The following is a 13,757-nucleotide window of genomic DNA, read 5'->3' on the forward strand; positions in this document are numbered from 1 at the left end:
AGAAGCTTCAACTTCTATTTTCTGAAAACACATCTAGAGACATAATAACTTTACACCAGCCTCTAGCACATTTATTGCAATGCATTTATATGTGATGATTTATCTCGCCCTTCTTCTGTTTCAGAGATATTTCATGTGTAATTCTTTTTGCATAATCGTTCATTGATTTCCTATGCAATAATTTTTGAATTATTTCTATGCTTCAAAAACGTACAGTACCTAAATTTCACGTATTACAATATACGCCTATTTCGAATGCATTTATGTATTTTGGGGAGGGCAATGTTACACATGCATCTTATTGCTCTAGTTTTAGTAATTTGATGGACATGAACCCGTGGAGTGGGTGTTGCGTGCTTATCTAGGATCCTAATCGATACTGTGACCTTATGCCCCTATTCGGCTATAAATCCATTTATTTCCTATATTGGCATAACCGTTCAAGTGCGATATTCAGAAAGTCATCTCTGGCCTCACACTAACAGAGCCACATTCCAGAATAGTTTTCTCTGCCACTTCCTTTGCAACCAATTAGTGCAATGACAGAGCAGAAGTCACTATCTGAGATTCCTAGATTAACACTCCGAGTTCTTCAACAAGATAAAAACTCAGCAAACCTGGAAATCCCCGCTTGCTGTGTTTTGATTAGTAATGGAACTCTAATGAGCAACTGATAGCTATCACTTCCTAGTGACATCTTTAATTGACGTCTTATGTCCAGCAAACTTACGTCAAACCAGGCAGCTGTCAGGTATAAATATTACCAACGTTGCCTTAAGCAATGGCCCGTTGTTAGCTGAAGCTAGCGCCCTGTTGCTGCAGCCTGCTGCCCATCGCCTGAAGCTGCTGATACCATTATCGCTGCTAAAGCGCGAACGATGGTGTGGTGAAACTAGGAGCTGAACAGCCGTCCTTCTGCGAAGAGCCCAGCAGATGCCAGCTGCCCGCGGACGCTGTCCCCCCTCCTCCTCCTCGACGCGCTGAAGAGAGGCGCTGCCTTTCTCCTGCAGAGAAATCCAGCTCCAGCGTTTCTGGTCTACCCTTGCGGGTGACTGGGATACCGAGTTCCCCTGAAGGAGAAACCAGACCTCCATCATTCTATTCAGAGGTATGGTGTTGACTAAACCCTTAGTGAGAATTCTTGAAGCAAACCTTGGCAAAACCAACTTAAACTGAAGCTACTTACTTACTCCCCTCCCAAGTATTAGGCTTAGGTCAGGTACACCGGGGTAGGCGTAGTTAGAAGCACCAGTTGAGTATTTTAGCCTAATGTGTATATGAATGTATATATGTTTTATTACTTTTAAACCATTGTATGGCTAAGAAACCATAACAATGCTTTTACAGTATTATCTCGCAATACTTATCTTACTGTACGTACTTTTTATCATAACAAGTCTTGCAATTGTGGCAATACATTTCTCTTGTACGAGAAGAAAGACTGTTCAATAAATGTTAACCCTTTATTGACAAACGCCCGTCTCTCTATTCTCTACATATTGTGAAAGTAAACTGCACTAACCTGACTGAGTAAAATAACTGTCTATTGTTTCACACGACCCTAGAGATTGACTCTTGATCTGAGGAGCAAAGTTGTCATGTTGCACGGTTGTTGGAAAACTGAATCCCTTCTTGTCTGTGCCAGGGAAGCTGATCACTTCCTATTCAGTCAAGAAAGTTTCCAGTGACCTCTGAGCTAGTTGGTAACAAACCCAATTAAGTTTAGCATAGTCAGTAGAGGCCTGGAAGATCCGCACTTCTACGTCGATACTACTGTTTATGTTATTCCAATGCGCAGGGCCTAGTGGGAAACTAGGAACTACACTACATACCTGAAATGGTATGTAGGGGCTCAATTTTACAGAATCGGTAAATTTACCGATTCGGTAAATTTACCGATTCTGTAAAATACCGAATCGGTATTTTTACCGATTCGGTAATTCTCTGATGTAGGTGGGACTCTTCAGAGTCCCAGGAGCCTTAACAAATCGGTATTTTACCATCAAATCCAATTTGATGGTAAAATACCGATTCAGGTGTGCATGCACATGTGTGCATGCACACCTATGCCATGTGACAGGCAGACCTGCCCTTAGGGCAGGTATGCCTGCCACATGGCACCCGTGCCTGTTTTAGGGGTGCAAGATGGCGTCAAAGTGACACCCCCTGCACCCTTGTGTGAATCGGTATTTACCGATTCGGTAAATACCGAATCGGTAATGCCCATTCATTCCTATGGGCTTTGAAGCCCATAGGAATGAATGGGCATTACCGATTCTGTATTTACAGAATCGGTAAATACCGATTGTTAAAGATTCGGTATTTCAACATCTGGATATACCTACATATCCACACTTTAGATTTACCGATTTTTAATTACCGAATCGGTAAAATTCGGTAATTAAAAATCAGTAAATCTAATTTACCTACATCTGGCCCTTAGACTCTTTCTTGTTTCATTCAAGTCCTGTAAAACAGCCAAACGATCTTTGATATCAAAAGTTTTTTCTTCTACCACTGAAGTTTGACGATCCAGATCCTGGATAATCATTCTAGTACCTAACAAAAGTTCGTATGGACTGATACCTCCTAGAGAATTTCTTGGCATGTTATTCAGACTACGTTGGACACTTATTAAATGTTTGATCCACCCATCACCCGAACCTAATACCCTCGCCGTTATAGATTGCTTTATGTCACGTTTTTTTCTTTCAACTACCGCATTTCCCTCAGGATGGAAGGGAGAAGAGTACCGCAATGCAATGCCCATGCTGGTCATGTCCTCTTTGTAAGCTCGAAAGCTAAACGCAGGACCCTGGTTAGAATGTAGCATGCCAATTGCATATGTGCCGATAAAGACTCGCAAATCTTTTATAAAAGTTCTGGCGTCAGCCGAGCGCTGGCGCCACATTTTTAGTGAATCAATTCTTAATGATTATGGGACCGCATTTGTCCGGTGGAACTTTTGCGCATAGATAGCCTGATGCTATCCAATAGTGGTGTCTGGCCTGGTATCTGGTCCGGTTCACAACTGCGATCTCTGTTGCAGTCCTCACAATTTTTTGCAAAATTGTAAATATCTACGCTCATTCCCGGCCACCAGTATTGTGATTGTAATTCTATCAGAGATTTCAATATCTGTTGGTGCCTTAGACCCAATCCCATGTGTGCGTCCTCAATCAAGAAGATTCTCCGGTTCGTGTTTGGAATTACTCTATCCCCCACTTCAGGGATTTGAGCAAAAGGAATGGAGTTTGCATCAATTATGTATGTATTACTGAGTGGATAGTTGAGAGGTAATGCTGCATAATCGTCTTTTAACAACGCTTTTACCGCCAGCATGGTTTTTCCATCTATGTGTTTTTCTGAACGCTTTTTTGTGGCTACGGAAGCTGGTTAAACCGCTGCCGCTGTGGCTCTATCAGCCAATGAATTCCCTGCAACGTGAACGCCATCACTTCAATGACTCAGTGCGTGTATCACGTGAGTCTTTTGTAGTTCTTTCTGCAAAAGAACTACTTGTTCCCAAAGCTTTTTATGTTTGATTGTGGCAACCTTGTCATCTTTGTAACCGTTTTTGCTCCATATCTGCACGTCACTGTTATATGACTTCACGCAGTAATCCGAATCGCACACTATTAGTATGGGGAATTCACAATCAGCATTTTCAAGCGCCATCTTTAAAGATCTTATTTCAGCTCGCTGAGCTGAACAGTTTCTGAGTGATTCAGTTTTTGTAATCATTGGTTTCAATTTACCAGAGCGTCAGCGACCTTTAACAATCGCGCACGCTGCATTGTAGGATTTTTTCTCTACATCGTAATGGTGTGCAAATCTGTCCATATAGATCACACGGGTAGATTGTTCGAGAGGCAGAATTTCGATTGGCAGAGGATATTCTTGTTCGTATTCTAGATCATCTAGTTTTTTCAATTTCGGGTCAAAATAGTATTTCACGTCTTCTGTAGCAAGAGAATTTTACCATTGTATCCATTTTGGATCTAATGCCACTGTTTTCAGATTCGGTGGACTTGTTAATGCCTCAAGGGCTGAATCTGCTGTATAAACAGTTATTCTTTTGCCGTGGGCTAGGGCTCTTTCTCCTGCTTAAGCAGTTTGAACTGCTGTCAAAATTTTTTCTGTAGAACTGAATTTCATTGCAGCCTGTGTTTTCAAATGTGATTTGTAAGCTATTGGTACCGTTTCTCCCTCATTAGAGGTTAGGTATGTGAATCCGCATCTTCCTGGGATGACTCGGATTACCAGATTGCGTATGTTTTCACAAGTTTGCAGTTTTGTTTTAGCTAACATGTCTGTCTGTAATGATCTCAAAATTTCTGTGTGTTTTTGAGTCCAATGTATTGGTTTGAAATCAGGTTTTATTAATTCATAGAGAGGTTTAACCCTCTCCGCATAATTTAGAATGTATGTTCTACCAAATTCAGGAAGCCTAGTATTGATTGTAAATTTTTCAGCGTTTTCGGTGCTTGGAGTACTGCACACTTCTCTAAGAAGTTGTCTGCCAGGCTTTTGCCTTCACTTGATAATTCATATCCTAAAAATAGGACTGTTAGATGGGCAATTCTTGACTTTTTGAAGTTGAATTTGTAACCCTCTGATGCGAACCCAAGAATTATGGTGTTCATTCTTTTTAAGTGAGTCTCCAGGTCATCGTCTGTAAGATAGATGTCATCGACATATGATAATGCCTCATCATCATATATATGTAGTAATTCTGTTACCCTTGCTGAGAATAATCCTGGGCTATTCTTGAATCCCTGTGGGAGTCGGCAAAATTGTTTTTGCGACCCCATTATTGAGAAAGCGGTCAAATACCTGCTTTCAGGTGCAATGTTTTGACAGAAGAATCCATTAGAGATATCTAATATTGTTTTATATTTTTTGCGCACGATGTTGCTCATTAGTGCTGCACTGTGTGAATTTTGTACTGCAAACGTTTTGCAGCAGGAGTTTAAATGTCTGTAGTCCAAAACTAGACAATATGAATTGTCTGGTTTGGAGACAGGAAACAAAGGATTGTTCATTTGTGAGGTGCATGTTTCAATCACCCCTTGATATTCAAGTGGATCTAAGATCTCCCTGACTTGCTTTTAAGCTTCTTGTTTAACTGGGTACTGTCTTTGTGCAGTGGGTTGATTTTTTAACTGGATTTTGTGGGGAGGAGAGTCCTCATCCCATTCTACATGATTTTTGTATAATGCAGGGGCCTGGGCCACTGCCCATTTTCTTGCAAATGTGTATTTTTTATGAATCGGGATATGATTTGAGAAGGCAGGCATAATCATTTCTTCGCCATGAGGGCACTCCCTGACAAACTCTGGTGGCCAGTCTTTTTCAGCTAACAGGATGTCATAGCCTTTAGAAAGATTCTCTCAAAAGAGACCTTTTATTTTCCTAGTTTTATCTCCCTCCATACGTAATGTTATTTCATATAGTTTATGGGGCACACTAACTTGTGTGTCTGCAGTTTCCACCTGAATGTATTCATTCGTGTCCACTGTCTCCAGAAGATTCATCAGGATCTTGCGAGCTATTGTCACTTCTGCTGCGCTGTCTAGCATTGTCTGGGCCCACTCTCCGTTTTTCAGTTGTGTCCTTAGAATCCTTGGCATGTTTAATTTTAATACTTGCTACCTTCTTTCTGGGAAATTGTGATTTTTTATTTTGATGAGCAGGTTCCTTGTCTTTGGACTTGACATGCTCTTCCTTGTGTTCTGACCGTCCTCTTCTTTCCGATTTCTGTGAGGAAGATCGAGAAGGATCGAGTGAGAAAGATCGAGAGGGACGTGTATCAATATCTTGATATATATCAGGTATTCTCAATTTATCCCTATCTCTAAGATTGTATCTTCTCAGAGGGTTCCCTTTGGGGAGACTTACCTCCTCGGCCAGGAGATCTTTCTCTCTGTTGAGGAGACCTTCCTCCGGACTGGAATCGTTTTTCCTTGGGAGTGGATTGTTTATTACCATCCCAACTCTTTTTTGGAGTATTTAGATTATTTTTAATAAATGTTTTTTCAGGATTTTCAGTTAGTTGGGGTTTTATTGGTTTCCCACCCAAACTATCTCTTCCTAGTTCTTTATAGGATTTTTCTATGATTCTGACAAGTTCAAATGGTTGGCCTGTTATATCTGTCTCCTTCAATTTCTGGAGGGGCTTGATATCGTCCCTTGCCAATTGAACTAATTCTCTATATGCCTTTGTTAATTCTTTTAGTTTAACTAAGAGTTCTTCACTTGACATTGTTTCGATGTCTGGGTGTGGTGTGTAGCTGGCTAGTACCGGCCACGTGGCTCCTGGTCTACCTAATGGACCATGCCTGGTGACATGATTTTGATGTTAAAGGGCGCCATTAAACCAGAGCAGGTGCTCTTGGTAAGTTAGTGGGATTTCAACGTCCTCAAAAGGAGTGTATACATCCGGAGGTTCCTCTATTTTGTAATAGTAAATCTTTTGTCTCAGTGTGTGCTGCTGGAAAATGTTAAATGTTAAATGTTAAAAGATTTCTAAAGCGCGTGGCTGCCCGCAAGCGTCCTAGCGCTGACAGAAGGACAGGCGAGAACAGGAGGGGGAGGTTACGGGAACAGCCAAGTCTTTAGAAGTTTCCGGAATGGCAGGAGGTTGGGTTGGGTACGAAGGTCAAGAGGGAGTGAGTTCCACAGTTTAGAATTATATGAAAAACGCCGGCCTCCGGAGCGCGACCTCTTGATCCTGGGTGGCAAGGTTAGGTGGATATTAGAGGATCAAAGGGTTCTGGAGGTAATATAAGGAACAATGAGGTCTTTAAGGATAGGGGGAGCTTTCCCGTGGAGAATTTTGTGGGTTAGGCAGAGGGCCTTAAACGGCACTCTTTCCAAGACGGGCAACCAATGCAATGCTCTGATGGCCGGTTTGGCAGAGTAGCGATTCTTGGTGTCCGTAAGAATCCGGTCGGCAGCATTTTGCACTACCTGGAGCTTTGTTGTCACTTTCTTCGGCGCGCCAAGATACAGGGCGTTTCCGTAGTCCAGTCTGGACAGAATAAGGCCCTGGATAAGGAGCTTTCTAGACTGAAAGGGGAGCAACGGGAGAATCCTACGGGCGGTGCACAGGAGACCATAGCAGACTCCAGCCATTTTCCTTGCTTGGGTGTTCATGGGGAGGTTTTGGTCTAGCCAAATCCTGAGGCTTTTGATGTCGGATTTGGGGGTTGGAGGCAGGCCCATGCACGAGGGCCACAAGGATTCCGGACGGAAGTGAGACTGATTGCCCATCACCAGTATCTCTGTTTTATCACTGTTGAGTTTCAAGTGGGACCTGTCCATCCAGCTGACTATATCTCTCAGACAGGAGTACAGATCGATGGTAGGATTTTCCTGCTGACTCAGAGAAACCACCAGCTAGGTGTCATCCGCATATGTCAGAAGTTTAATTCCGTTTGGGGTGACAATGTTTTCGAGTGGAGACATGTATATGTTGAAGAGCGTAGGGCTCAACGAACAGCCCGGTGGCACTCCGCAGCGTATGGGGGTCTCTTTGGAGATGTAGTTACCCTCCGCCACCTGGAAGGAGCGACAGTGAAGAAAAGATTTTAACCAAGACAGGGCGGGCCCTGAAATACCAAGGTCTCTGAGCTGCTGAGCCAAGATATGATTGTTGACGGTGTCAAAGGCCATGCTTAGATCCAGGAGGACCACTGCCACTGATCCTCCTACATCGATGATCTTCCTGGCCTCTTCGACAACTGCCACCATCGCTGTTTCAGTACCCTGGCCCGGGCGAAAACCTGTCTGTGAAGGTTTAAGCAGTTCATTGGATTCCAGGTAATTGGACAGCTGGCCGTTATTAAATTTTCCAGCCACCTTGCTGATGCATGGAAGGAGAGAGATCGTCCTGAAGTTAGTTAGGTTTAGGGGGTCCAGTTTAGGTTTCTTGAGTAAGGCCCTGACCACCGCCTTCTTCCAGCTCGGGGGTACCGTTCCGTCTGCTAGTGAGGCATTGATCAAATTCACAATCGGCGCAAGGATGGTGGGTGCTACCTGTTTTAAGGTTTTAACTGGGGCTGGGTCACGCGGGGACCCACTCTTGAGTGATTAGAGGATGGGAGACAGGATGTCCTCACTTATAGGGGTGAACATGTCTAGTCCTGTATTAAGGTTCTGGGCCTGAATCGGACACAGATGTGAAAGGTCCGCGGAGGTGAGAGGGGGGAGTTGGTGTAGGATGTTTTGGATCTTTTGATCAAAGTAGGTGGCTAACTTATTGCAATGATTGTCCGAGAGATCCATGAATAGAATACCTCTGTCTGCCGATATTCATGTGCCTCTATTACGAATATGACTGTATCACCTCTTGGTGATAGTCCATTCTCTATAAGTTTAAGAGTTATAGTTTTTCTTATATTGAACGGAATGACTATAGCATTCGGGTCTTCTTGCTGGAGACTTGTGCCTTCCTTTAAGAGTCGAGCTGCTAAGGCTTCTCTCTCTCTTTTTTCTTCACTATCCGTCATTTTACTGAAAGAAAGATTTTTTGTTGTTGCAGATCAAGTTTCAAGGAAACAAAGATTAGGTGCACAATATTTTGGAACACTGTATCCTTCAACGTTGACTAAAACAAGAACTAATACATAGGATTCTCATCCTACTAAGTTCCGGCAGATATTAACCTTTCACCCACTCCAGACGTCTATTGAAGTTTTTATGGGAGAAAGGGGTCTGTGTGAAAAGCACGACTGAGTTAATCTAGTGTCTTGCGTTAGATTATCGCCTTACCAAACGTTGGGCACCATGCAGTGTAGTTCCTATATTCCCAATGGGCTCTGCGCATTGGAATAACATAAACAGTAGTGTAGACGTAGGACTGAGGTCATCTAGGTCTCTACTGACTATGTTAGACTTAATTATTTTTGCCAGCTAGCTCAGAGGTCACTAGAAACTTTCTCGAATGTTCAGGAAAGGGTTAACCGTCCTGATTTAGACAAGAATCGATTAGTTTCTGACAACCGCATAAACATGACAACTTTGCTCCCCCAGAATAAAGAGTGTATCTCTAGAGTCGTGTGAAAACAATAGACAGCTATTTCACTCAGTCAATCGTGCATGCTTAATTTCACAAGAGTGCAGAGAAATAGAGACGGGCGTTTTCAATAAAAAGGTGTTATTTTATTGAGCAGTCTTCTTTCTCATGCAAGAGAAATGAATTGCTACAATTGCAATACTTATTATAAAGTAAAGTGCGTACAGTAAAAGTAGTATTATGAAATAATACTGTAAAAGCATTGATATGGTTTCTTAGCCATATGATACTTTAAAATGGATAAAATATGTACATACATAAAAACATTGACTAACAGACTCAACTGATGCTTCTAAGATACGCCTACCCCGGTGTACCTGACCTAAGCCTAATACGTGGGAAGGAGTAAGTAAGTTGCAGTTTTAAGTTAAGTTAGGTTTTTTTGCCAAGTATCCGAATCAAGAATTCTCTCTAAGGTTTTAATCAGCTCCGTACCTTGGTTATAGAATGAAAGAGGTCTTGTATCTCGCTTCTCAGGACTCAGTCTCCCAGCAACCCGCGAGGGTGACTTGGGAACGCCGGAGCTGGATTTCTCGGCGTGAGAAAGGCAGCTTCTCCAGCGCGTCAAAAAGGGAGGTGCGGCTTCCTTCGGCTCTGGCAACAGTTGGACTCTCGGACAAGTAGAACGTCGCTCTGCTCCCAACCACCGTGTGTTTGCTTAAGGCAACGTTGGTATATTTATACCTGAAAGGTGCCGGGTTTGACGTAAGGTTGGACATAAGACGTCACTAAGAACTAACAGTTCTTTCTGGACTCCAGGAGTTCTTGTGCAAATCAAAACAAAAGCAGGGGGAATTCCCGGGCTGCTGGAGGCTTGGTTTGTTTAAAGAACGCGTTGTGCTTTCTAGGAGTCTACGGGAGTAGCCTTGCCGTGCTTTGGACTGCATGGGCTATAACTAAATATGGATATGATTCTTATGCCTTTATAAGGATATTATTTATTATAACCACATAAGGGCATGAATCAGGAATATCGAATTAGGGTCCTAGATAGAAATACAACAGTACCCCTTTTAAAGCATAAGAAAATGTCTTAGCTTATGTCAAAAGGGCAATCTGTGAGATGTCAACAGTGATGTCACTGACAACCTCTTGTATGCCCACAAGCACAACCATGAAACCACTCACATACCCATTCAAACCATAACAGTGCTCAGATCCACTCACTCCTTCATAGTCACTCACACACCCATTCACTCAGGCATCCATACAAGCACTAACACATCCGTTCACTCACCCACACAGCCATTCACATACTCACTCTCCAACAGCTACTCATACACCAACTCACTTAAACAAACACCCACTCAAACAGCCACTCACTTACCCATACGGTCACTCACTTACACCACTCACTAACCCATGCAGCCACTGACATACCCACTCACTCACCAATACAGCCACACACAGCATCTCACTCACCCGCACTACTCAAACACCTACTTTTACACTCATACAGTCAGTCACACACAAGGATACATAGTCACACAGCCACTCATATGTTAGTAGCAGTATTAATCAGAAGTAGTGCACATAGTATAGTAATTGTACTTTTGTAGTAGGTTAGTATATATGTTTAACAATGATAAACTCTTAGAAAATACTTACACTCATTGGATGATGTCATCTGTGGTGTCATTTGAGATATCATCAGTCATGTCACTGACCTTGTCAAGAGTGATGTAAAATGTGAGGTCATAAGCAGTGTATTGTGGGGCGTACGTAATAGTTCGGCTAACTATTCCTGCTGAATTTTTCTGGTTTTGTACGAGTAAAATGCTGCGGAACTGAACGATTTGTTGGGTTTCAACTCTATGGTTTTTGTTCTGCTCACGTGATAGCATCCGAACTTGCGGATCTGATACGTTGATTTGGCGAATTTCTAAACAAATATTTTAGAAGTATACACCTTTATATTTACATTATAGTATTAGGTTGAACATATTTTAGACATGCTTTAACGTTTCCTTTTAATTTCCTTCATAATAATTGCTCGATAATGAACATCACACCTTTATTTCCACACCCAAACTAGTCACTTTGATCCTGGCTGTTGGTAAGAGAGTTGCAAAGATATTTCATCCTTCCATTATGGTAGAGGCAAATCCATCAGCTGGAGAATGAACAAGGAGTGGAACAAGAAGAAATTACTTGCAACAGAAAGGAGATTGATGTCTCGTACTAGTTCTCTGTGTCATCAGAAGCAAAGAAGGCCACTGCCAGCTTTGTCGAATGCAAGTTGTATGGAAAGCAACTTTCAAGAGGTACTATGAAAAAGAACAGTTATGGTACATTATTAATGTGGAAGCACATCAAAAGCAACCAGAAACGTGCATATCTTAGAAATCTGAAGGAGAAAGCAACATGTTCTAATGATGGAGGGCATCAACATCTACATGCAACGAACCTCCTGCGAATATCAGCATTCCATCGACTTGCACAGAATTTAAGGATATGGTTGTGTATTGTTCTAAATGTCAAAAACGTGTTATAAAGGAAAACGATGACAATATACCCATATTGAAAAAGGTGAAGGCACACCCTTGTTGATTTTTTTTCTTTATACTCTTTTGTTGTAAACGCACAAGAACATGTGCTAATGTTACAGTTGTTGAAAACATTAGAAGTTCTTCAAGTGATGCAGAACCAGAAAGAAGTACCACCAGTCAACTGTCTACCAAGTTTAAATAGTGTTTATTGAAAGACGTAATTTCAAACTATGAGGACATTATTTTGATGTTGCAGAAACAGGAGACTCTTCTTTGTTAAATGTTCTCCTTTTGTATTGAAAATATGCAACAGTTTTGAATATCAGTTCAGTTTTTGCACCTTTACTATAATAAATAGTGCTTTTTTTCAATTTTCTTTTTTTTAAAACACCACATTTTCAATAAAGAGCTGTGTCAATGTTCTCAATATTGTATGGCAGTATCAGTGTTTAATAAGTGTTTGTGAGGGTGTTAGTGCATGTGTTACTGTGTGTTGGTGTGTATAAATAAATGTCTGCATGGGTATGTCAGCGTATTCTTCAATGTGTCCTTGTATGTGCAAATATAGCCACCAGTATGTGCTTCGCTATGTCACTGTCTCTAAGTGAATGCACTGGTGTGTCAGTCTATCTCTGTGTCTGTGATTGGATATGTCAGTGTTTAAATAAGTGTGTGCAGATGTATATCTCGCTGTGTATGTCCATGTGTCACTGCAGAAAAATTGTGCATATAGTTGTGTCAGTCTGTACGTCAGTATACATACATCAGTGTGCCAGTGTATGCGTAAGTGTGTGTTTGGGTCTCTCTGTGAATGAATTGGCGTGTTTATAGGCGTGTTAGTTTACGTTTTAGTGTCAGTCTGGGTGTGTGAGTGTATGTGTAGATGTCTGTGACTGACTGTGTCAGTCTATAGATTTATCTGAAACAAATTGTATTACATTTTCTTAAAAACGGGCACAGTGCTTAGGTATATGTTGCGGTAAAATCAAATAGCAATTTCCCAGATTGGGACAGTTGATCGTACAGTAGCATTTCACATTCGGTATTTATAGTGTTAACAATCCAGCAGCTGAAACAATCAGCAGCCTATATCTGCTTGTTCCGTATCTATGACAATGTAATAGCAAATTAACTTGGTGTACCACAGCCTGTAACCAACTTAACCCCCTCCCTCCTCCCAATAGTCCTGGAGAAACACATACTTGTAATTGCTTTGTCGCAGCTCAAAACCATCAACATAGAAAACCATATCAGTGATTGAAAAACAATAAGTTTACATGTTAAGCCAGATTTACAATACATGTACATGTCGTTTAAGGTAGACTTTCCAGTTATTGCGATTGTTAGTTTGGGTTGTTAGCACTAGGGTCCAGATCAAGATTTTTAAGGGCTTCCAGCATGTTGTCCCACTCCATGGCTATCAGGGTTTTACGTATGCCTCTGGCGGCCTCCCTCCGTATTGCCACGCTTTCGCACTGCCCCATTGTACAAGCTCATTGTGCCAATTATAATGCGTGGGCTCTTTTGTATTAGGGCAAGGTCCGTAAATCTATTTTGTACTTTGTGTTTGGACGATCTTCTGTGTAACCCCAAAATACATTCCTCTACAGTATTCCCGTTTCTCTTTCTTTAACTGCCAGTGTATATTGCCTGATAGAATCCCAGAACACTCGTATGCGGGGGCACGCCCATATCATATGTATCAAATTGACTTCTTCCGACTGACATCTGGGACAATGATGTTGTGTGGGTGGCAACATCCAATTTAATCGTTTAGGGGTGAGGTAGACTCTGGGAAGGAGCATGGTCTGTATAAATTTAAAGTTTGCATTTCTAGATACTTGCTTAGGGTATTATATTATTCCAGCCCATTCTTTGTCCGTCAGGTCCCACCCTGTATCTTCTGCCCAAGTGTTTTGTAGTGCGGTGAGTTCTATCACAGCATGTGTGCGTATTCCCACATAAAGCCACCTAATGAGATATCTTCCTCTGCCCTTATAGTATAAATCCTTAACTAGTTCGTTTGTAGGGGTTCCTGTCGTTGAGGGGCCCATTGTGTTTTAACATATTTGCAGCAGTGCCGCATGTAGTAGATATATGTGGTCGGGCACCCTGGTTTCTGTCACAAAGTTGTTGTGGCCCATGAGTATCCCATTATTGAATAGATCATTCATCGTGCTAATCCCCTC

This window comes from Lissotriton vulgaris, chromosome 10 (genome assembly GCF_964263255.1).
Source record: "Lissotriton vulgaris chromosome 10, aLisVul1.2, whole genome shotgun sequence".
Lineage (NCBI taxonomy): Eukaryota > Metazoa > Chordata > Amphibia > Caudata > Salamandridae > Lissotriton > Lissotriton vulgaris.